A 21,748-nucleotide genomic window follows, 5' to 3' on the forward strand; every position below is an offset into this window, starting at 1 on the left:
CAGGGAGTCACGTGGTGGAAAGTGCCTTTACCCTCTGAGCCATCTTCCCAACCCCCATGTGCAGGTGTATGTACAGTTCAAGGGGAAGGGACCTGGAGAGTTTCCTGCCATTGGAGAGAAGGCTCTACAGCACGTTACAGCTGCTCAGGGGATCCTGGGGCTGCAGGGAGAAATGTCACCCAGGATCAAACTCTTAACAGCCTGTTCCACCTCGTGGCTCTGGTTCCTGCTCTGAAGAGCGTTGCACCCCACAGCTTTCCAGCCAGCAGCACTGCACAACATTCTGTGGTGTAGGGACATGATGGACACTGCCATTTCTGCCCCATGTTATATGTGACTTACTTTGCCAGTTTGAGGGTAAAGATGTGGCAATTTGGGATAAGCCTGGAGGGATGAATGGAATAAAGGTGTTTCTTCATCTCGAGTGTCTGGCTCCTTAGCATGCTCTCTGTGTCTTCCCTCTCAGAGGTGGCCTCCGTCTCTTACACGTGGTGTGTTGCTGAAAGGAAAAAAGGTGTCCTCAGCCCCTCTCTGCCTCCCTCCTGCCGTTTGTGTGGCAGGGCCTGCCTGTGCAGTCACTGTCCGTCCATCTGCATCTGCCTTGGGGACTCTGTGTTTTAGAGACAGAGTCTCATGTATCCTTGATGACCTTGAATTCCATGCCCATAGGCATGCACCATTGTGCCCGGCCTCTTTATGGTACTCTGTTTGGTCTGGAGGCTGGGCACTCTGATTACAAGGGAGAGAATCCCAAGAACACAGGCCTTGGTTTCTAGGTTACCAGGGAAAGCCTGTGCTAATGTCAGGAAGATCACTGGGATTTCAGAGCACCAGAGAACTGTGGGAAGGGGTGAACGGTGGCTGTATAGAGCGCCCTGAGCCAGCAGCGGTGGAATTCCTCAATGGCGCTTTAGGAATGAGAGAGAATGGGACCTCTGCTTTAAATGTTGAAGGGAAATTATTTCCAGGTCAATTAAAAGTCACTCTGAAAGACTTATGAACTCTGAAAGTTTATGAAATTACTGGAGGATATATTTTAAAATGAGGGAATAAGTCAAGAAGGAAGAAGGTGTGAAAATTGAGGCTCCAACAATTGAGGCACCAGGCATGGGGTGTTTGCTGAGTCTTCAGTTTGGATACTGAGCGACACCAGTTACTTCTGACCGCCCTGGCAAATGATTAAGAGAGGAACTGGCCTTGAAGTACTGATGAATATAACAGATGAAAACTAGTTGAGTAAGAAAAAGTTAACACAATAAAAGCCATCATATGCCAGCCGTGATTAGCATGTGTTTCTGCTAAGAGAGGATAGCAGTAAGTAGCAGTGCCACCAAGTCTAGCCATGTCAGAATGGAGGTGGATGGAGGGTTGAGGGTAATAGCTAAGAGAACATAAAAAGGGTAGAAGGAACAGTAACAAAGAATAGAGATTTACTAGACATACCCAAAATTTATAACAAAGCCCGAAATTGCTGCCTTTAAAGAAAAAGGGGTCTGTGGGCGGGGGGATCCCAGATAGCAGACAAGAAGGCATAGACACTGTGAAACATTTTTTCAAGAGTCTCATATCTGTCCTGGAGAGTTGGTTCAGCAGTTAAGAGCATTTGTTACTTTTGCAGAGGACCCCAGCTTCAATTCCTCGCATCTATATGGCATCTCACAACCATCTAACTCCATCCCCAGGGGATTTGATGACCTTTTCTGCCCTCTGTGGGTACCAGGAATGCTCGTGCTATACAGACATATATGGAGGCAAAACACCCATAAATAAAAAATAAATCTTAAAAAAAAAAAAAAAAAGCTTCATGTAGCCCAGGCTGACCTCTAACTCATTGTGTAGCTGAGGATGACCTTGAACTCCTGACTCTCTTGCTTCTATCCTCCCAAGTGCGGAGATTACAGATAGGTGGATTCGACCATGCCTGGCTCTCACTAAAAGAATATACAACGGCAACTTTGCTAGACCTGAATAAATCCTTATATTCTAAAGCTTTTCCTTATCCTCACAGATGAGGGTAGCTACTATCGCTCATCAAAGAAACCTCTCCTTACAGTAAAGGGAGACCTTTATAGCAAACCACAACTGTACACAAGGCAGAGACAATGGCTCTTAGAGAGCCCAGACACAATGGACACCTCTCCATATGGCCCTAGCAGCAGGCCTCACTGCAACACGGGTTGTATGACCAAGGAGAAGGGGCAACCCTTTTAAAGCATCCACTCCCAAGGAGATTAGATTTGCAGTTAAAGGTAGTACATCTTTGATGACACTAGAAGTCAGACGGTTTAAAGCAGTGGGCACTCAAAATGACATGAGATTTAAGATTGTTAAGTTTCACCTCTCTTGGCTTCAGGTTTTGTGGTTCTGCCCTTTTTCTACAAATGTCCTGACTTTGCTAGGAGACTGATAAACCTGTGAACCAGCATGGCCCGCAGTCAATGCAATTAGAGATTAGAGAGAGAGAGAGAGAGAGAGAGAGAGAGGGAGAGTTAGTTTGTTTCAGGGTTGCCGCTAGAGCTCTCTTGTTCTCACTGCCTCACCATTTTGTGCTGAGTTACCAAACTTAACATGTCATCCCTCCTTGTCAGCTTCTAGTGCTCTCAGAGGAGCCAGTTGCACACCATAGCCCCTGCAGTCATTACTACTGTCACAAGTCCAGCCCAGCAGCTACTGGCTTTGTCACAGTCTTAAAGATGACAGCTTGATATGATGCTAGCGACTGGCCGCCAGTTCTGAGCAGAGGTCTCCTATTTTTATTGGTTGTGGCCTGAGCCCGGCATAAGCCCACAAGTATAACCACAGATCAGTTCCAAAACCCGTCCTTGGGAGCCCATCTCCTGCGTTACACCTGTACTGATTGATTCCAAGTGACCGTAGCTGCACAAATATGAGCAAGGAAGGTTTGGGAAAATTTGTGACTTTCTGTGGAGATGGGATAATTCCAAAGGATGTCCTTGGGGGAGCGTACCCAAGGAAGTGGGTGAGCGGGAAGAAACCTTTGTTGAAAAGCCTGCGGGGTGGGGGGCACTTGCGGGCTGGCTGCTAAGGAGCTCTTGATGGAGGCAGCTTGCGGGGTGAGGGTCTCTGCCCTTCATGGGGAAGCCAGCTGAATTGCCCCCACACTCCCTGGGATTACTCTGGGTTGCTGGACTGTCGCCGCAGCCAATGGGATGGACTGAGGAAGCCTGTAAATCAGAGCCGGGAAAGGAAGGTATTTCCTCCTTAAGTGTTACTCTAGCGACCTCTGCTGGCGGACAGAACCTAACCTTGTGGCAGCAGGCAGGGGAAGCAGGCGGGGACAATGCAAGGTGGAGTTAAGCAGAGAGGCTGTGTGCTGGCAATTGGTGCTGGGAAACTCGCGTTCAGTCAATGCTCGTGTTCAGTCAATGCTTCCTCGATGCTTAATATACAGCAAAGCCAGGAGAAAAGAACCTCACACTGGCCCTATCTTGCTGTTAAGTACACATCGAAAAATCTCAAGAAAACACAGCAAAGGAGGTTAGCCGTGTGATAAGCAATGCATTGGGACCACAGTGGACACACACTGTGACAGTTGACCCTCCACCACACAGGCTTGTTCTCCTTATTCCCTAGATGAGAAGGCAGTAATATCTTCATCTAACCTACATGCCTCCATACTCTTTAAAAACCACAGATTAGTTACAGTACCTAAATACCTGATGTAGTACAAACGGTCCCACAGCTGTTCTACTCTGTTGTTTAGGGAGAAATGACAAGGAAAATGTTTCTTACCTGTTCAGCACAGATGACGTTTTATTTCCTGAGTATTTTTGATCCATGGTTGGTTGAATCCATGGATGCTGCGTACATGCACACGGGCGGCCGACTGTCCTTTGTGGTGTGTTGGGACAGATCAATGACAGTGCAGGGCCAGTGCTCAGCAGAGTGTGTGGCCCATGGTTAAGGTATCCAGGATACCTGTGAAACACCAGTGACAGATGGGTGTGTCATTCATTGGGCAGAATGCAGACAGCAATGCCAATGTCTGCTGGTGACTCGCCTGTTATGTTGGGTGATGGCATGACAGACTTGGCTGTGTGACTTGCTGTCATGTAAGGCTATGACAGATCAGAGGAGATGCCCCAGTGACTTGGGAGCCCTTGGCACTTCCTGGTGAGGCTGGCAGGGCCCCATGCCTGACAGAATGAAGGTGTCAGTGACTTAGCTGCCCCCACCGTTCTGCTCTTGGCTTCCCATAGGAAGCTGCAGTGCACATGTGGCCCCCCGAGCACCAATTACAGAACCCTCTAGTTCTCCACAGGCCTGTGGTTTGATCTCTGGATTCCAGGCTGTTGAGAAAGGTCACCCGATCCCCATATTCTGATATTTGGCCAGCAGTTCCTCTTCACCTCGCCTTTTGGCGCTACAAACTGAACATCCCTGATGTGAAAATTCAAACATCCAGATGTTCCCACACCTGGAACTTTTTGCGCATTGACATGATGCTCCAAATTGGGAATTTCCATGTCATAAAAGCCTGTTTCTTTGCTTCTTGCCTAAAGTTCTTAAAAATATTGCCTAAAATTACCATTAGATTATGTACATACCTAGGGTGTTTATGGGACATAAATGAATTTCACATTTAGACTTGGATTCCATTTCCAAGATACCTTCTTGTTATCTCTATGTAAACATTTCCAAAACAGGAGCGGGGGGTGGCAGTCTGCAGCATTTCTGGCTCCAAGTACTTTGGATAAGGTATCCTGAACCCTATTGTTCTGCCTTTAGAGTAAGGATCCTCCTCCTCCTGCTGCCAGCCTCTGCTCTGTGGTCTGGCTCTCACAGCCCGACCTGCAGGCACAAGCTTCACAGAGGCAGAAGACAGAACACCGCCTTCCCGTTAGACTGAGCACTGGGGTAGCCTGGTGATGGTAGTGGTGGTGGTGGTGGTGGTGTGGTGATGGTGGTGGTGGTGGTGGTGATGGTGGTAATGATGGTGATGGTAGTGGTGGTGGTGGTGGTGGTGGTGATGGTGGTGGTGGTGGTGATGGTGGTGGTGGTGGTGGTGGTGGTGGTGATGGTGGTAATGATGGTGATGGTAGTGGTGGTGGTGGTGGTGGTGGTGATGGTGGTGGTGGTGGTGGTGGTGGTGGTGGTGGTGGTGGTGGTGGTGGTGGTGGTGGTGGTGGTGGTGGTGGTGGTGGTGGTGGTGGTGGTGGTGGTGGTGGTGGTGGTGGTGGTGGTGGTGATGGTGGTGGTGATGGTGGTGGTGGTGATGGTGGTGGTGGTGGTGATGGTGGTGGTGATGGTGGTGGTGGTGGTGGTGGTGGTGGTGGTGATGGTGGTGGTGATGGTGGTGGTGATGGTGGTGGTGGTGGTGGTGGTGGTGGTGGTGGTGGTGGTGGTGATGGTGGTGGTGATGGTGGTGGTGGTGGTGATGGTGGTGATGGTGGTGGTGGTGGTGGTGGTGGTGGTGGTGGTGGTGGCGGTGGAGGAGATGCCGACTGGCCTTAGTTTGATGTTTTGTTTGGCCCTGAGTAGCCTGTGGAATCCAGCCTGGTTTTGCCTCCACTGAGGACACAGAGGCTCAGGGTGGGCCAAAGATCTACACTATGCCCTATCATCTGGTGCCTGGACTCAGCAATGCCTGTGAGCAGAAGAGGAAGCTATCCTTTGGGACTTTTAAAGGCTAAATTAGCGTAGCAGCTGCTGTTCCTCATAGAAGCAAATGTCTGTAGTCAGGGAAGGGGCAACTTCTTCCCTTCCTTGTATCCTTGCCCGCCCCTCCTTACAGAGCCAGCTTTCTGTAGGTGCTCCATAAATTCTGGATGGATAAGTGGATGAATGAGTAAATGATATGCTTTGACAAGAAAGAATTCATTTTGTAGGTTGAATCTGGTTTTGGAGGACCATCTGCCTGGCTCCTTAGGGAGCTGTGGTCTTATCCTGGACCTCAGAGGCTCCCTGAGGTGACTTTTTCTCTCCCAGAGCCTGGATCTGAGGTCCGGCTTCACACCCAGCAGCCCGAGAAGAGGCTCTTAGAAACTGTGCATTTACGCTTTGGAAATCCCAAGTGGGCTGTCCATGCTGTTTAGGAAAAGAGTGACTATGGTCCTGAGCCAAGCTGTGGTGAGCAGTGGACTCTGAGCTCGGCTCAAGGGACCCTGGGGCCAGCTGGGAGGGGTCTTGCTCCACCAAAGAGCTTGAATTTCAGGGCTTGTGAAATGCAACGGGAATTGCAGGTGTGTGAGAACAGTCTGTGTTTGCTTTGAGAAGCTTTTTGAATGAGTTGGGCCAAGTGCAGCTTCCTCCCACTCCTCATCTAGGGCTGCAGCCACTTGGGACGGCACCTAGCCCCATCCTGCCAATTACATCGCTGGCCGCCTGCCTTGCTCTCCACTAGCCATGTTTTTGGGGGTGCATTGGGAGGGGGGCTACTCCCTTCTGCACATTGGTGACAGCTGCTCTCCAGTGCTCGGTGAGACCGGTCATCCCAACCAACTCCCACCACAATTATAAGGCTGGGATGTAGACTGGTCACTTACCTGCCTGGAGGGGCTGGGCTGGGTGCTGTGTGAGCATGTGTGGGGTCAGTGGCCTGGTGGCAGAGATGTTGGACTCACTCGCTTGGTCTCTGCCTGACACTTAAACTTTTCATTTCCTTTCAGTGACCACAAGGACCCAGCTTCGTGATACCCCCTTATGAATTGTAACTTTGAAAAAAAGCCCCTGAGCATCCTAATGACAGTGCCTTCTGATGTCCCCATTGGTGGAAACAGAACCGTGAGCTTTTCTTTCCCAGGGTTGGAGAGGCAGAGAAGTCTATGATCAAGGGGAGAGTGGTTTTTGGAGTCAGCAGAGGGCCTGGTGTTAGAATCCTGCTTCAGGCTACCTACCTGTGATGTCATTGCCTACCTGCCATGGGGGCGTGGCCCTGCCCCGGGCTATATAAAAGGAAAGACCCACCTTGCCTCTCTTACTTTTCTCTCTTTCTTCCTCTCTCTCTCCCCTATCTCTCTGTCTCTTTCTCTCTGGGGTACCCTTCCGCCTTTCCTTCTTCCCCATGCTCACTTAATAAACCTCATACAATATAATAGTTGATGCCTGGCATCTTATGGTACCTTATTATCTAATCATCTTATCTTAATTATAAAATTGGTGGCCCACATGGGAAAGAGGCTCTTCCAGAATTATCTGGAATCCAGTTGTCCTGAGTGAGGGGAGAGAATGAGATCTTGTGGATGAGCAATCAGAGGGACACTGTCTCTGCAACTATCCCCCCCCCCCCCAGGCCTTTAACGCTGTAGTCAGCTTTGCTGGCCTTCCACCTCTGTGACCGGCCTTGTTCCCAGGCAGGCCCCTGAGGGTGCTGCACTCCTGCTGTGGTAGGAGTAGGCCCATTCAGAGGATCTAGGGCAGTGTTTCTCAGCCTGTGGGAGTCAACCCCCTTGCGGGGGGGTGGGGGGGGTGGGGTGGTGTCACTTATCAGATAACTGCATACCTGACATTTTACATTATGATTCATAACAGTAGCAAAATTACAGTTGTGAAGTGAAACTGTGAAATAACTCTCTGGCTGGGGGTCAGCACACCGTGAGGAACTGTAGTAGAGGGCCGCGGCACTGGGAAGGCTGAGAACCGCTGCTAGAAGGGGACTGGGCGTTACCTTCTGATGTCACCAAAGTCCAGAGAGAAGGGCTAGTTCGTGCAACAACACTGGTGCCAGACAGGAGGGGACTTGTGGGGATTCTGAGGAGGAGTTTTTGGGTCTCTTCCCTTAACTGAGAAAGTTTTATGGACAGGTGGTGGGGGGGGGGGTCATCAAAAAGAGGCCTATGCTAGCTAGTCATGGTGGCTCATACCTGTAATCTTAGCAGTTACAAAGTCAAGGCAGGAGAATGTCTGTGAGTTCTAGGCCAGCCTGGCCTATAAGTCGAGATTCAATCTCACCACTCACTAGAGACCCCTACCCCTAAACAAAACCGAAACCAAAAAAACAAACTCAAAGATCCAAACCTCCTAAAAGAAAAACACACAGGATGTCTGAACTGCCCTAAAGAGACACACGCCAAGATATATGCCAAGTTTTCTGTGTCCGGTATGTGGATCCCCAGGCCCTGCCTGACCTGGCTCTGTCAGGTGGGGACTAGCCTAGACTATCCAAGAAGTCCTGGAAGAGCCGGCCAATCTGAGACATCCCTGATGGCAACACTCCCTTGCTCAGCACAGAGCAAGGAAGGAAGGACTCCTGCTGTCCTCTGATGGTGAGACTCAGAGCAGCCACAAGGCTGCAGGCTGCAGGGGCCAAGCAGGGGAGGTTAGGACGGGGCAGAGAGGAGGCTGGGAGGAGGCTGGGAGGGGGCCAAGGAGATTTGTGCCTCGTGTCTGAAAAAGCCTTGGGAAATGAAAAATTTCACTTCAACCTCTGAGCCGTTTAATCCCTGCTTCGACCAGGGTTCCAGCAAGTTAAAGGTGAGCCTCATTCTGAGTTTTATTGTTCAGATGTTGGCTCTTCTATGTAATTTGGCCTGATGTAGGGCTGGGAAAATGCATTGTCTTATTTCACCCTTGACATTTTTATTATAAGGAATTTTCAAATCTGTGGGAAAGACGGCTCAGGCTGTTTCCTTGGGAAATACTTAAGGAGTGTGTGAGCTACCGGACAGGGTAGGAGCAGCTGCGTGGGGTCAGAGAGCACACAGGCCTTCACTACCTAGCACTTTGTTTCTTCCTAGTTTGTTTGTTTGTTTTGGTGGCATAGTTCTCAAAGTAATATGTCCATTTCCAATGGCTTATTTCCCCTCACTAATCAGTTGTGAACAGAGCCTTGTATTCCTTCACAGGGCTAGCCTTGGGCTTTGTGACCATTTTTTACCATTTCCCTTTATTTTTCTGGGCTTGTGCAGAAAAAGCAAGAATGCCTGTTGCTCAGGCTGGTCTCAAGGGTGAAAGGCGTTCATTTGTTCCCTCAACAGGGATCTCTTGAGTCTGCCTGTACTTATCGGTCCTTACTGGGAAGTGGCTCCTGCTCTCCCAAGGTTTATCAGGGCCTCCCTGAGCAAAGGCAGCTGATTAGTGGCCCACACCTCCATGCTAACGAGAGGGCTTCTACGGGGAGGGGCACTTGACTAAAGTTTGACATTTGGATTAGGTACTGAAGAAGGGACAGATGTGGGGAGACCTTTGGGGACATGCACTGGCACCTTGAGGGGCCAAAGAAGCAGTGAGTGTGCCAGAGGCAGAGGAACAAGGGAGATCAGAGTGGCCAGCAGGGGAAGGGCATGGAACACCCTTGGTCAGTACATTGCTTTGTGAGCCTGGAGAAGCCACAATACAGTCTCTCCACACTGCTCTCCATGACAGCTGTCCTTGGCTGCTGTATAACAACCCTTTGGACGGTCACCTCTTATCTTATTTGTCAGTTCTTCTGTTGGACATTTATTTCCAAAATGCTATTGTGACCTTTTTCTTTTGATATCGTGTCCAGTATATCTGTTAATTAGAAAAAAGAAAAAAATATTTGGTTTTATTTTATGTGTATGAGTGTTTTACTTGCATGTTTGTCTATGCACCATGTGTATGCAGTGCCCACAGAGGCCAGGAGAGGGCACAGGATCCCTTGGAACTAGCCGATTGCTAGCTGTTATGTAGGTTCCAGCAGCCAGTGTCCTGTACTGCTGAGCCACTTCTCCAGCCCATGCCTGATCATTTTGATGCACCTTGGGCACGGAGGTCATTTTTTTTCAGCTCTGAGTGTTGTTATCCTTCTAGAATATTCACCTTTGCTCACTACAGGCAGTTAGATCAGTGCTGCACAATTAAACCCAAGAAGGCAGTGAGCTGACAAGGTGGTGTTCAGTTTCTGTCAGGCACTTCTGTCCCTTGGCCATCCTTACTTGTTCTCGGCGATGCTCCCTGGTGTGTCCCAACCTCATGTCTCTGAGTGGCATCTGTAGAGTCCTGGGTAGCTTTTCCAGGCACTTGACTTTTTTCTCTTTCTAGGGCAAACTGGCCATCACCGTGAGGAGGGAAGCAACATGGTGTTGCACTGAGTTTCCTGAACTTCGTTTGCTTCTAGTGTTCTCAGCTCTCGGATGACTTGATAGCCCTGAATTCTACTTTGGTTTCCTCAGAATTGACATAGAAGACACTCTGATTATGTCCTCCCTGGAAGTGTGTGGAACTTTCCCAGGGGGCAGTGGAAGAGCAGGGTCTTGAGTTAGTTGGCACTGCTATAGCCCCAGAGTATGTTTAAGAGAATGGGATGACTGCTCATCCCTTCATCTTTGTCATTTGACTTGTTAGTGCATTTTTGGGGGATGGTGTACATCTTCTAGAACAGTGGCATTTGGTCCCTACAATCATCCCTCACGCCTGGGGCTCCCTCAATTTGAGCTTCCTGGAGTCTATGTGTGAACTCCTAGAAACTCAATTTTAGGCCCTGAGCACCTGGCAACATGGCTCCCAGAGGCCAGGCTCTCTTCCTGGTGCTTCCTGTGCGTGTGGGTCTAGCTCAGGAGTTTGTGTCCTCACATGTGGTTCCTAGAACGTCTCCAAATGCCTTGCACTCCCACCTCAACCTCCTGGAGAGGGGCTGGGTAGTGGCCTCCCTTTTTCCCACCACGCCTGGAGGTTCCTATCCCCTCAGAGCTTTGTGCCTTGCAAGTAAAAATGTTAGCATTGATATCTCTCTCCCCAAACTCCCTGTTGCTATGGACTGACTCCTGTTCTCCGAAAACTGATCCGCAGAAGGCCTGATCCTCGATGTGACTGAATTTGGAGACGGGCCTTGGAGGAGTCACTACGGATCAGTGAGATCATTAGGGTGGGCCCTGATCCACTGGACTGGTGACTTAAGGAAGGGAGACCAGTGGAGAGAAACTGTGTGAGGACAGAGTGGGGGGGGGGGCAACCTCTGAAGCCCTCACCCGAGGCTGGCTGCACAGCATGCTGGGCTTGCCCTTCCAGCCCCAGCACCATGAGGGACTAAGTCCACATTGTGCCATCTGCCTAGCCTGAGGCGTGTTGTTGTGGAAGCCTGGCCCAACACCTCTCATGGAGCGTTTGACCCCACTCTGAAAGAGCTCTTTCCTATACCTACCTCTCCCCACGCATGGAGGCCACACACGGTTTTCTTGTTTATGTTTTATTAAAAGCATGGCGTTGGTTTATACATTCCAGGTAAGCTCTCCACCACCAAGCTACACTCTCAGCCTTTTTGTATTAGAGTCAGGGCCTCGCTTAGTTTTTGTGCCTCCATCAGATTGGCCTGTAGGCAAGCCTGTGGGGGATCTTTTCTTGATTAATGATGGATGTGGCAGCAGGCTCAGGCCATTGTGGGTACTGCTGCTCCTGGATTGGTGAGCTCCTTGGCTTGCATTAGAAAGCAAAGTGAGCCAGCTGTAGAGAGCCAGTCAGTAAACGGTGTCCCGTCCATGGTTCCTGCTTCATGTCCTGCTTTGGTTTCCTCTAATGAAGGGCTGTGATCAGGGCATGAACCCTTTGCGCCCCCCTCCCCCCAGGTTGCTTTTCGTCTTGGTCTTTATCCCAGCTAACTGCAAGCAAACCAGGACAGTTGCCCAAGCTGGCCTCAGATGTGAGCGCTCTCTCCTCAGCCTCCTGAGAAGCAGAGAATACAGGTGTGCGCCATCGCGCCTGGCTCATCTGAGTAGCTGAGACAGGTGTGCGCCATTGCTCCTGTTTCACCGGGTGGCTTCATTTTTTTGTTCTTTGAGATGTTGTTGTGTTGCTAGGGACTGAACCTCTTTTTTGTTTTTTTGGTTTTTTTGTGTTTGTTTTGTTTTTCAAGACAGGGTTTCTCTGTGTAGTCCTGGCTGTCCTAGACTCACTTTGTAGACCAGGCTGGCCTCGAACTCACAGCGATCCACCTGCCTCTGCCTCCCGAGTGCTGGGATTAAAGGCGTGCGCCACCACGCCCGGCTTGGACTGAACCTCTTTCATGCCAAGAGTGGCTATATAGCTAGTCTTCCGGGCTTCTTAAAAATATTTTTGTCTTACAATGTATATCTTGTCCTCTACCAACAAAGATGTTTCAAGTAAGATATATATATATATATATATGTGTGTGTGTGTGTGTGTACCTATCTCATATATACCGTATATATATTATACCCCTCTCATCATACACCCTCCACCCTCCACACTCTACTTCCACAATCACACACACTACAAACATTTACCAAGCCACACACCCTCCCCACACTCACAATATGTGCCATATACACAGACCCTCTGCACTCTTGCCCGTTCTCTCTACATGTACTACATACCATATGCCGCACCATCTCTCTCTCTCTCTTACACACACACACACACACACACACACACACACGCACACACACACACACGCGCGCACCCCACATGGGGTTCACCATGATCATTATACCACATTTGTGCTGATGGAAGTTACTCGCTCCTACGTCACACACAGCCCTGACTAGAACACTATATGCCATGTGTACTACTGCAACGCAAGCCACAAGCCATATGTACTGCACACCCTACAGCTACGTACGACCACTCCTCACTCATACATCCTAAATAGCATGAAGCTCCCATTCTCCAACATATATCGCGTATGTTTCTCAAAATATCCCATGCCACATATCATATGTGTCACATACAGCACATACCACGCAAGACAAATACAAGTGTCATTGCAGACACATGCACACACACACGTATATCCATATCACATACGCCATATAACACACTAATTGACACCACACACACCAGTCTCATGTGTATAACATACACATACTATACCTCACATGCTATACACACTACATACCCTATATGCCACACACACACTATATATATGCACACACACATATACAGACACACATATATACCACATGCCCACGTATATACCATATGCACGTATGCCATATACCATATATGCCACATATAGCACATATCTCATATACAACACACACACACACACACACACGCGCGCGCGCGCGCGCACACCTTACACCACATTCCCACTTACCTTACATAAGCTCACCTAACCCTATGTGTATATTCCCATGGCTGTGGCTTGGCTTGCATTCTGGGTCTGATCTAATTGACTCTTGCTTTCATTGCTAGAATCTTGGGTGTGAGGGCTGGTGATGGCTTCTAGTCTCCTGCATCTGTACCTCCCCTTCTCACGCAGGAATGCTCGTCACTGAAGGACTTGGTAGATCCTTGTGGTGTGCTGACAGTGTCATCTAATTGTTGGCTGTGCTGGTGCCAACCTGGGCAACCCATGAGTGTGGTAGATGACATCATCCTAGGGCTGGGTGGGACTTAAATCACTTGCTGTCTCTGGGGAGAGCGAGGAGATGGGGACCTGGAGGTGAGAGATAGACGTGTGTGTGTGTGTGTGTGTGTGTGTGTGTTACTTTGGGTGGAAATTGCACGAAGCTGATGTGGTTGCACAGACACTAGCCTGTAGTGTGTGCAGACAGTGTGCCCTGAACTTCTGCACAGACAACAGAAGGTCTTGCTGGGTTGTCTTGTTGGCCCTGAGGGGTAGGGGGTGCTCAGTCACGTGCCTCATTGGTTCTGACTCTCTGTGTTTCTAATGTTCTGGGCCCTGTGGACCTCAAAGGAGGCCTGAGCCTCATAATGGAGGTGACATTTGGATACTAAGATTTTCTCAGAACAACGTAGAAAGTTGGACTTGAGGGAGGGTGGCCAGATGGTAGCCTGTATGAAGGCCTGTGGTCTCTGGTTCCCATTTAATGAGATCATCCTGGACAAAGTGTGAGTCAGCTTTTAGCTGACACAGGTTCCTAAACACTGCTCAGCGGGCTCAGGCCTCCCTCCCATGATACCCCACATCCCACAAAAGACTTTCCAAAAGTTGCTTCTAATTAGCCTCACCTTTGGCCTACATGGCTGAGGCTGGGGGTGGGGTTCACATTCTTACAAAGTGGTTAGAATTGTTCAACAGCGGGAGAGGCCGCCCTTTGATCACAGGCTGAGTGGCTATTGCACTCTGGCCATCATCATTTTGACAAACTTCTTCCCCTCCCAACCCTCCCTTCCTGCCCCGCTCGGAAAGGCCTGGAGCTAGGCTGGAGTGACCTGGACTGTGGGTCCTCCTGCACCCGGCCAAGTTGGCTCACCACTGTGGCGGTCAGCAGCTATTTTCAAGTGCCCCCCTTTCTGTAGGGCCTGTTCCCCAGGGGGAGACTGTGGGGTTCCTCTGACTCCTCTCAATAGAAACACCAACTACCTATAGCCCTCTGTGGAAGGGCCTAGAAATGAGGGCTCACTGATGTCCCTTCGTGACCTCCTTACCCGACTCCAGGCCTGATTGTACTCTGAGAATTGTGAAGAAGCTGGGGCCCTGGACTGTTCTGAGTCTAATAACCAGTCAGTGTTTCTGTGGGGCCAGCAGTGGATGTGGATAGAAGGCAGAAGGAACACGTGGTGAAAAAGAGTGAGGAAGAGACCTTTGAACTGCATGGCTTTGGGGACAACTGATAGGTGTTGAGAGGCCCCTCACCTCCTTCTTCACATCCTGATCCAAATTGTTCGGAGAGAATAAAGTTCTCTGAATGTCTCCAACCCATAGACACAGGACGTCATTGGGGTGGAAAGGAAGTGGTTCAGAGTGGTCCAGCACTTAGTGCTCTGTTCCTACATGGGTGCTGGCTGGCACCGTGCACACTTCCATCCCTTGAGGAAGGGATGCCCAGCCCCAGGGCACTTGCCTGCCTGCCACCTTACCCCTCACAACTTGTCTCTCCTACTGCCGTTCCTACCCAGGCTTGTTGGATGTGGTGGGCCCCTCCCTGGTCACTTCTGCTGTGGAGCCATGCCTGATCGCAGGGTCATTGAGGCCTCTTCTGCTTCCTCTGCCTTTCCCAATGTCCTTCCTATACATAAGTGGTCTGATGGGTCTCTGTGTATGCTAGTAGCTAGGGCCCCAAGGGAGTCCCATGGTTTTGTGAGGGCCTTATGCCCTCACATGTCTATAGCATAAAGCCATTCTTCATGGCAGATCTGCTGCACCGAGGGCCACTCCGAGCCTATCCTGAGGCTTGGATGGATCTTTATCCTGTCAGGGCAAGGGAGGTAGCTTCCATGCCAGGACTTCTCCAGGGACCTCATGATCCTCCAGTCTACACAGTGGACATGCAAGGACATCGTAGGGCACAAGCAATGAGCTTGCCAGAGCAAGCAGGTTTAGTGCCTAGGGTTGCAGATCTCTGCAAGAACTATCCTTGGTGCCTGCCACTGTACTTGGTGGGTGTACTACAGGCTCTGGTCTACCACTGATGGTCTACCCACGGGACACTCCTTGCCTACATTCTGGGCTGCTTATGTGTACTTCTTGGAAGCTGGCTTTGTGTTTCATTCTATGTGAATAAGCATCACCACCACTATCACAACAACATCAACAACAACAACAACAACAACAACAACAACAAGAAGCAAATTCACAATTGAAAGTGGCTGACAAAAAGATCAAACCATCTTCAGGATCAATGGTTCTTAGTGCTCTCCAACCCTGCTAATGGGCCTTGGGTGCTCTGCACAGCAAGATTTGAGCAGTGACAATCTATACTCACAGAGTGGTCAGAACAGGGTCATAGCCCATTGGGTGAAGCCAATCACGGCTGAGCTAGTGGGTGGCCACTGACCTCTCTGTAGGTGACAAGAGGAGTGGCCAGAGGAAGTACCTCCTTCCACACTTAGAAGGCTCAGCTGCCCCTGGCCTCATATCCTACCTCTGAGGGGAAAAGGTTTCCAAGAGCATCTTCACATTCCAGGGTTTATAGATCTGGAGCTCTGTCCTTGGTCCCAGTGTTGTTTTTCTTGGTTGCTATGTTCAGTCCTTCTGTCTTGGGTTCCTATATCCTAACAATTGGATTCCTATATTCTTCTCATTGGCTCCCTCTGCTCTGTAAATCACAAGAGGTTGTATAATATCAGGAAATCTCCAATCCCAGCCTATCCAGGCTTCTTCTCCTCCTCCTCCTCTTTCTTTTTCTCTTTCTTTCTTTCTTTCTTTTTCAAGACAGGGTTTCTCTATGTAGCCTTGGCTGTCCTGGAATTGCTTTGTAGACCAGGTTGGCCTCTACCTCACAAAGATCTGCCTGCCTCTGCCTCCCTGAGTATTGGGATTACAGGCTTGTGCTGCCATGACCAGCTCTTATCCAGACTTTTTGTATTAAATAGAGTGTTCCCTACATGTGTGATGAGGATTCTTGTCTCTTTGCCTGTTACAAGAATGACTAGTAGTATTTGTCTCTAAGGAATGGTGATATACTTTGGGCCCATGAATGCCCTCACTACATCTATTTATATCTATCTATCTATCTATCTATCTATCTATCTACTATCTATCACCTATCAACTATCTATCTATCTATCATCTATCTATCAATCATCTATCTGTCTACTATCTATTTATCAACTATCTATCTATCTGTCTATCAACTATCTACTATCTCTCTATCAATCATCTATCTCCTATCTATCTATCTATCTATCTATCTATCTATCTATCTATGTATCTATCATCTATCTATCTATCTATCTATCTATCTATATCTATCTATCTATCTACTATATCTATCATGCACAGACAGAATGCTGATTCTGGCAGATCATGTGCTTCATGTTTTATCAGATTCTTATCTCACTGTCAGCCTCATGACTGTGGCTGCAACATGACCAGCTGCCTCCCACTCCTGTTGCCAGGCTGTCTCTGCCATGGTGGATTACACCTTCAGACAGTGAGCCAAAGCAAGCCTTTCCTTCCTTAAGTTTCTCTTGCAGATGCTTTGTCTCTGCAATGAGGAAAGAACTTATAATGTACTTTGTGCTCTCTGTGTGTGTGCTGTTTCTCTAGCAAAGCCTGCCTTGCTTATTAACCTCAACAGGAGGCCAACTTCTCTTGCTGTTTCACACGGGTTCTTTTTAGGGAAGGACGGAGCAGAATCTGTGCATTCAGCCTTTGACAGAGTCAACATGGGTGGTGGGGAGTAGGGTGTGACAGATTTGGGGCACTTGATCACTGGTACAATCCAATGTCTCCACCCCATGAGCCTCGTCCTGGGAATGAGAGCGGTCATGTCTTCCTTCCCAGGGGCCTGGAGTATTGTAGAAGATAATAATCATGAGCTGGATGAAGAGTGAACCCCAGCCCGAGGTCCCCACAGGACCCTGGACAACATAGCTGGGGCAAGAGGCTGAGGCAGCCAGGGTAGGTGAGACCTGTGCATCCTCCAGAGGCCAGGCCTGTTGAATGGGCTATTTGTGTTTTATGAACAGCCCAGGCTTGCAGGAATGTAGCCCAGCCCACAGTGGGTAAGAAAGAGCAGGAGTTGAGAACTCATAATAAAACACCCTTCCCAGGAGGGGAGCCTTCCCATGAATCACAGTGAAAGGTGATAACAACCCTTTTGGCAAATGCATTTTCTCTCCCCTAAGCCTAACTATGAGCAGAACACAAAGGGCTCTGTGACAGCAGAGCTGCCTGCCAAGTGATGCTGTCAGGGTCCTTGAGTGGCGATTGTTATTCAGCACTGGCCCTGGCCAGGAGTTTAGAGAATGCTGAAGTTGGGTGAACCACCTTGAGACGTGTATTGTGAGCAATAGATGTGTACAATCGCTAGTGTCCTGGTCAGAGGAAAGTAAACAGAACACCTTGCTACGGAGCTCACTACTTGTTTCTTTGTGGGTTTATATGTGTGCAGGTGCATGAGTGTGTGTGTGTGTGTAAGTGTGTAAGCTAGTTTCTTTCTCCATTTGTTCTTTCCTCCTTTCTTTTCTTTAGCAACAGGGTATTTCACTAACCTGGAACTGGTCAAGTAGTCTAGGCTGGTTGGTCAGCGAGCCCCATGGATCCTGCTGTCTCTGCCTCCCCAGTGCTAGGATTACAGGACCCACCAGCACACCCACCAGATGTTTCTAGTGCTTTCACGTGGGTGCTAGGCCATCTGACTCAGGTCCTTGTGCTGGGTGGCAATCATATTGCCCACGTCTGCCCAGCTTCAAGCCAATTCCTATCGTAATCACCTTGCTTTGTTTATTGGCCAGGAAGATGGAAAAACACTGCGCAGAACAGCACTGTATAGATGGGGGTGTCGAGGGGGGGGGTGCATTCAATTCTTCTTCCATTGCCCTTCCCAAGCCTGAGCTATGGCATGGACCATCTTATGAAAGCTTCTAGCCCCAGGCTGCCTGTGAGTCAGAACATTAGAAGTGAACAAAAGTAGGGCTGGTGACATTTCTCTGTTGGTAGACTGCTTACTCCACACTCACAAAGCCCTGGGTTCCAGCCTCAGCACCCCATATTCTGGATGTGGTTGTGCAGGTCTATGGTTTCAGCTCCCAGGAAGAGGAGGTAGGAGGACTTGAACTTCCAAGTCATCCTCAACTACATAGTGAGTTGAGGTCAGCCTGGGTTATATGAGAAAGAAAAAAGATAGTAAGGGAAGTGTATGATTTGAATTTCAGAGCAGCCAGGGTGGAGGTCGCCATGCAGGACGAGACTGGGACCATCTGTGCTGAGCAAAACAAATGTGTGGAAAGGGACTCGTGCAGTCTGTAATGAGCATCTATTTCTCCCGATATGCGGGGACCCAGCCTGGGCTTTGTAAGGAAAGTGGATTTTGGGTTAAGTATGGACTGTGTTCACTGGGAGGTGGTGTGTGTGCCTGCGAATGTGGGTTTGCCTGTGTGCACATCTGCCGTCTTAGGGAGGAAAGAGTTTATTTCGTCTTGTGTTTCCGGGTATCAGTCCATCACTAAAGGAAGTCAGGCAGGAACTCCAACAGGGAAGGAACTTGGAGGCAGGAGCTGATGCAGAGGCCACAGAGGAGTGCTGCTTACTGGCTTGCTTCTCATGGCTTGCTCAGCCTGCTGACGTATTCACTCCAGGGTGTGGCACCATCCACAATAGGCTGGGACCTTCTACACAATCACTGCTTGATGCCCAGCAGGCTTATCCTCCTGCAGCCTGATCTTCTGGAAGGATTTTCTCAAGTGAGGCTCCCTCTTCTCCCGTGACTCCAACTTGTGTTGACATAAAACCATCCAGGACATCTGTGCATCCTTGTTTTTGTTTTTGATTTTGAGACAGGGTTTATCTGTGTAATGGCCCTGGCTGTCCTGGAACTCCTGTAGACCAGGCTAGCCTTGAACTCACAGAGATCTGCTTGCCTCTACCTCCCTAGTGCTGGGATTAAAGGCAAGCACCACCGCTGTTGCCTTCTGCCGCCGCCACTCCCTGGCACATCTGTGCATCTATGTGTATGCACAGAGGTATACAGGAAATGACAGGTTGTATCTGGAGTTCCACTGTGCATAGGCTGGTCCCTGGCCAGGTACTCATGTCAGTGCCTCCACAGGGAGTCTAACACTTATTTTCTAGGTGAGAGAATGGAGACACAGAGGGATAAAGACACTCTTCTGTGGTTATGTAGCAATTCGATCGGCAGAGCCAGGATTCAGGACTTGGTATCTGTCTTCTGTCATGTCACATGCAGCTTCTTCTTCTTCTTTAAATATTTATTTATTTATTTATTATGTATACAGTGTTCTGTCTGCATGTAATCCTCAGGCCAGAAGAGGGCATTAGATCACATAATAGATGGTTATGAGCCACCATGTGGTTGCTGGGAATTGAACTCAGGACCTCTGGAAGAGCACTCAGTTTTCTTAACCACTGAGCCATCTCTCCAGCCCCACATGCAGCTTCTTTACCTGTCCCGTTTCAACCCAGCGAATGCCCTGAAGATGAGAGACAGTACTGTGTTGCACAGAGAAGGGTCCAAGGGAGGGGAATATGAGGTAGTGTCACAAGATCTTACCTTCTTGGAGAGGGTCCTGTGTCTTGGGGGTGTGCCTTCCACGCATCTGCCTTTTCATACGTCACACCAATGGCTGGAATCTATTGTGGCTTGGAGATACACAGCCAGCCAAATTACTGGGGCACGGCATGAACACTCAGGTCTGCTGCTCAGTGCATGCTAAAACAGCCAGACCCAGCTTTGAGAACATGAGTGAATTTGAGCAGTGTGCACGCATTGTACCCGTCTTACATACACGGAGGGATCGATTTTCTTGGTAGCTGCTTCCATTACTATTCACTGTTGAAAATTTGACACATACAAGAAATATTAAAAAAACAAAACAAAACAGATTATAAACCCAGCTGCCTATTCTAAGAACCCCTTAAACATTCTATATATCACCCGGAAGCTTCCTAGCATGTGGCTCTCCCAAATATGTCTGTGGGGTCACTCATCTCCTAGAGGCATAGTGGTCCCCTCAGGATGTCTGGGTGCTCCTTAGGAATAACTATAGACCCCATATGCAAAGAGACGCCTGTGTACACATCCTCTGTGGTCCTACTTTGGCCTTCTAGGCACCCTGGGCTGCATCTCCAGCTCCCCCTCCCCTGTGTGTGCTCATGTGCTGGTGTAGCCTCTCCCTTTCCGGTTCTTGATGTCCTGTCGCTGTCCCCAACAGAAGTTCATTTGAGTCTAGGGCTTGGCTGCTTGCTTAGTAAGTGCTTTGCTCTGGCCTTGTCTGTGCTTTTTTTATTCTGAGATGGTATTTCTGTAACTTGCCCAGGTTGGTCATGACCTTGCTAATGTAACCCAAGCAGGTCTTGAATTTTCAGTCTTACTATTTTAGCTTCCTGAGCAGGTGAGACTACAAGGCCTGCACCTCTAGCCTCTGCCAGGGCTGGGGTGGGAGGGTAGGGAGTTGGGGGAGGGAACTGGGGCGGGATTGGCACCCAGGTGAAGCTTAGTGAAAAGTAGAAACACAGGGTTCTTCCTTCAAGAAGCAGGAGAAGAAGTGTTTCCTGTGTTTTTCCTCTGGGCTGTTACGGTCATGGCATTTACAGTTCCTGTTTAACGGCATACAGGTAGACTCTCACAGGAGCAGAGGCCCACTCTGAGACATGGTACAGGTGTCAAGTGGGAAGGCATAGCTCTGACTCCTGTCTTCCCCCAACTTGGCTTTCACATGTAGGAGCTGGGGGTAGGGCCCTGTTTTGGGGAGATAAACAGCTGCATTGTCTTATGGTTTTGTTTGTTTGTTTGTTTTTTAGGTTTTATGAGACAGGGTTTCTCTGTGTAGCCCTGGCTGTTCTAGACTCCCTTTGTAGACCAGGCTAACCTTGAACTCCTTGAGATCCGCCTGCCTCTACCTCCCAAGTGCTGGGATTAAAGGCGTGCGCCATTGTGCCTGGATCCTGTCTTACAATCTTTATGATCTCAAGCTAGTGGCTATAGAGCTGTGACCACCAAATTCAGGGTTGTGGGCTTCAGACACGGGGGACCATTGAGGCCCTTTAAGACAAATTTCTGCCCTGGGCCTGAGTCATCCCCCAATCAAGGTATCACAGAAAAGCAACTTTCCCCAAACTTGTAGGTTTGCTTGGTTACCGTCTTACTGTGCTATTCTGTCCCTTCCCAAGAATGGGTGCATCTAGGTATAAATCTTTCTGGGTAGCCATCTCCTGATGTTTTGCTTGTCATCTGCCACGGGAATGGAGAGAACATGGTTATCACAAAGCTGTTTAAAAGGACCTGCCTCCTGTACACTTTACCCTCGGTAAAGGATGGAGCAAAGTGTGATGCAGAGCAAAGGCAGGAGGGACTGCCGATGAGAAACACCTGTGCCTGGGGCGCCCCGCCAGGCATTGTTACAGATCTGTGTGTTTTCTTTTCAGTGCGTGCAGACTCAATATAGTGGCAAAATTAAGTACATCGTCAACCAGAGCTACCGAACCCAATTCATAAATGGT

The sequence above is a fragment of the Acomys russatus genome, chromosome 12 (assembly GCF_903995435.1).
Source record: "Acomys russatus chromosome 12, mAcoRus1.1, whole genome shotgun sequence".
In the NCBI taxonomy this organism is placed as follows: Eukaryota; Metazoa; Chordata; class Mammalia; order Rodentia; family Muridae; genus Acomys; species Acomys russatus.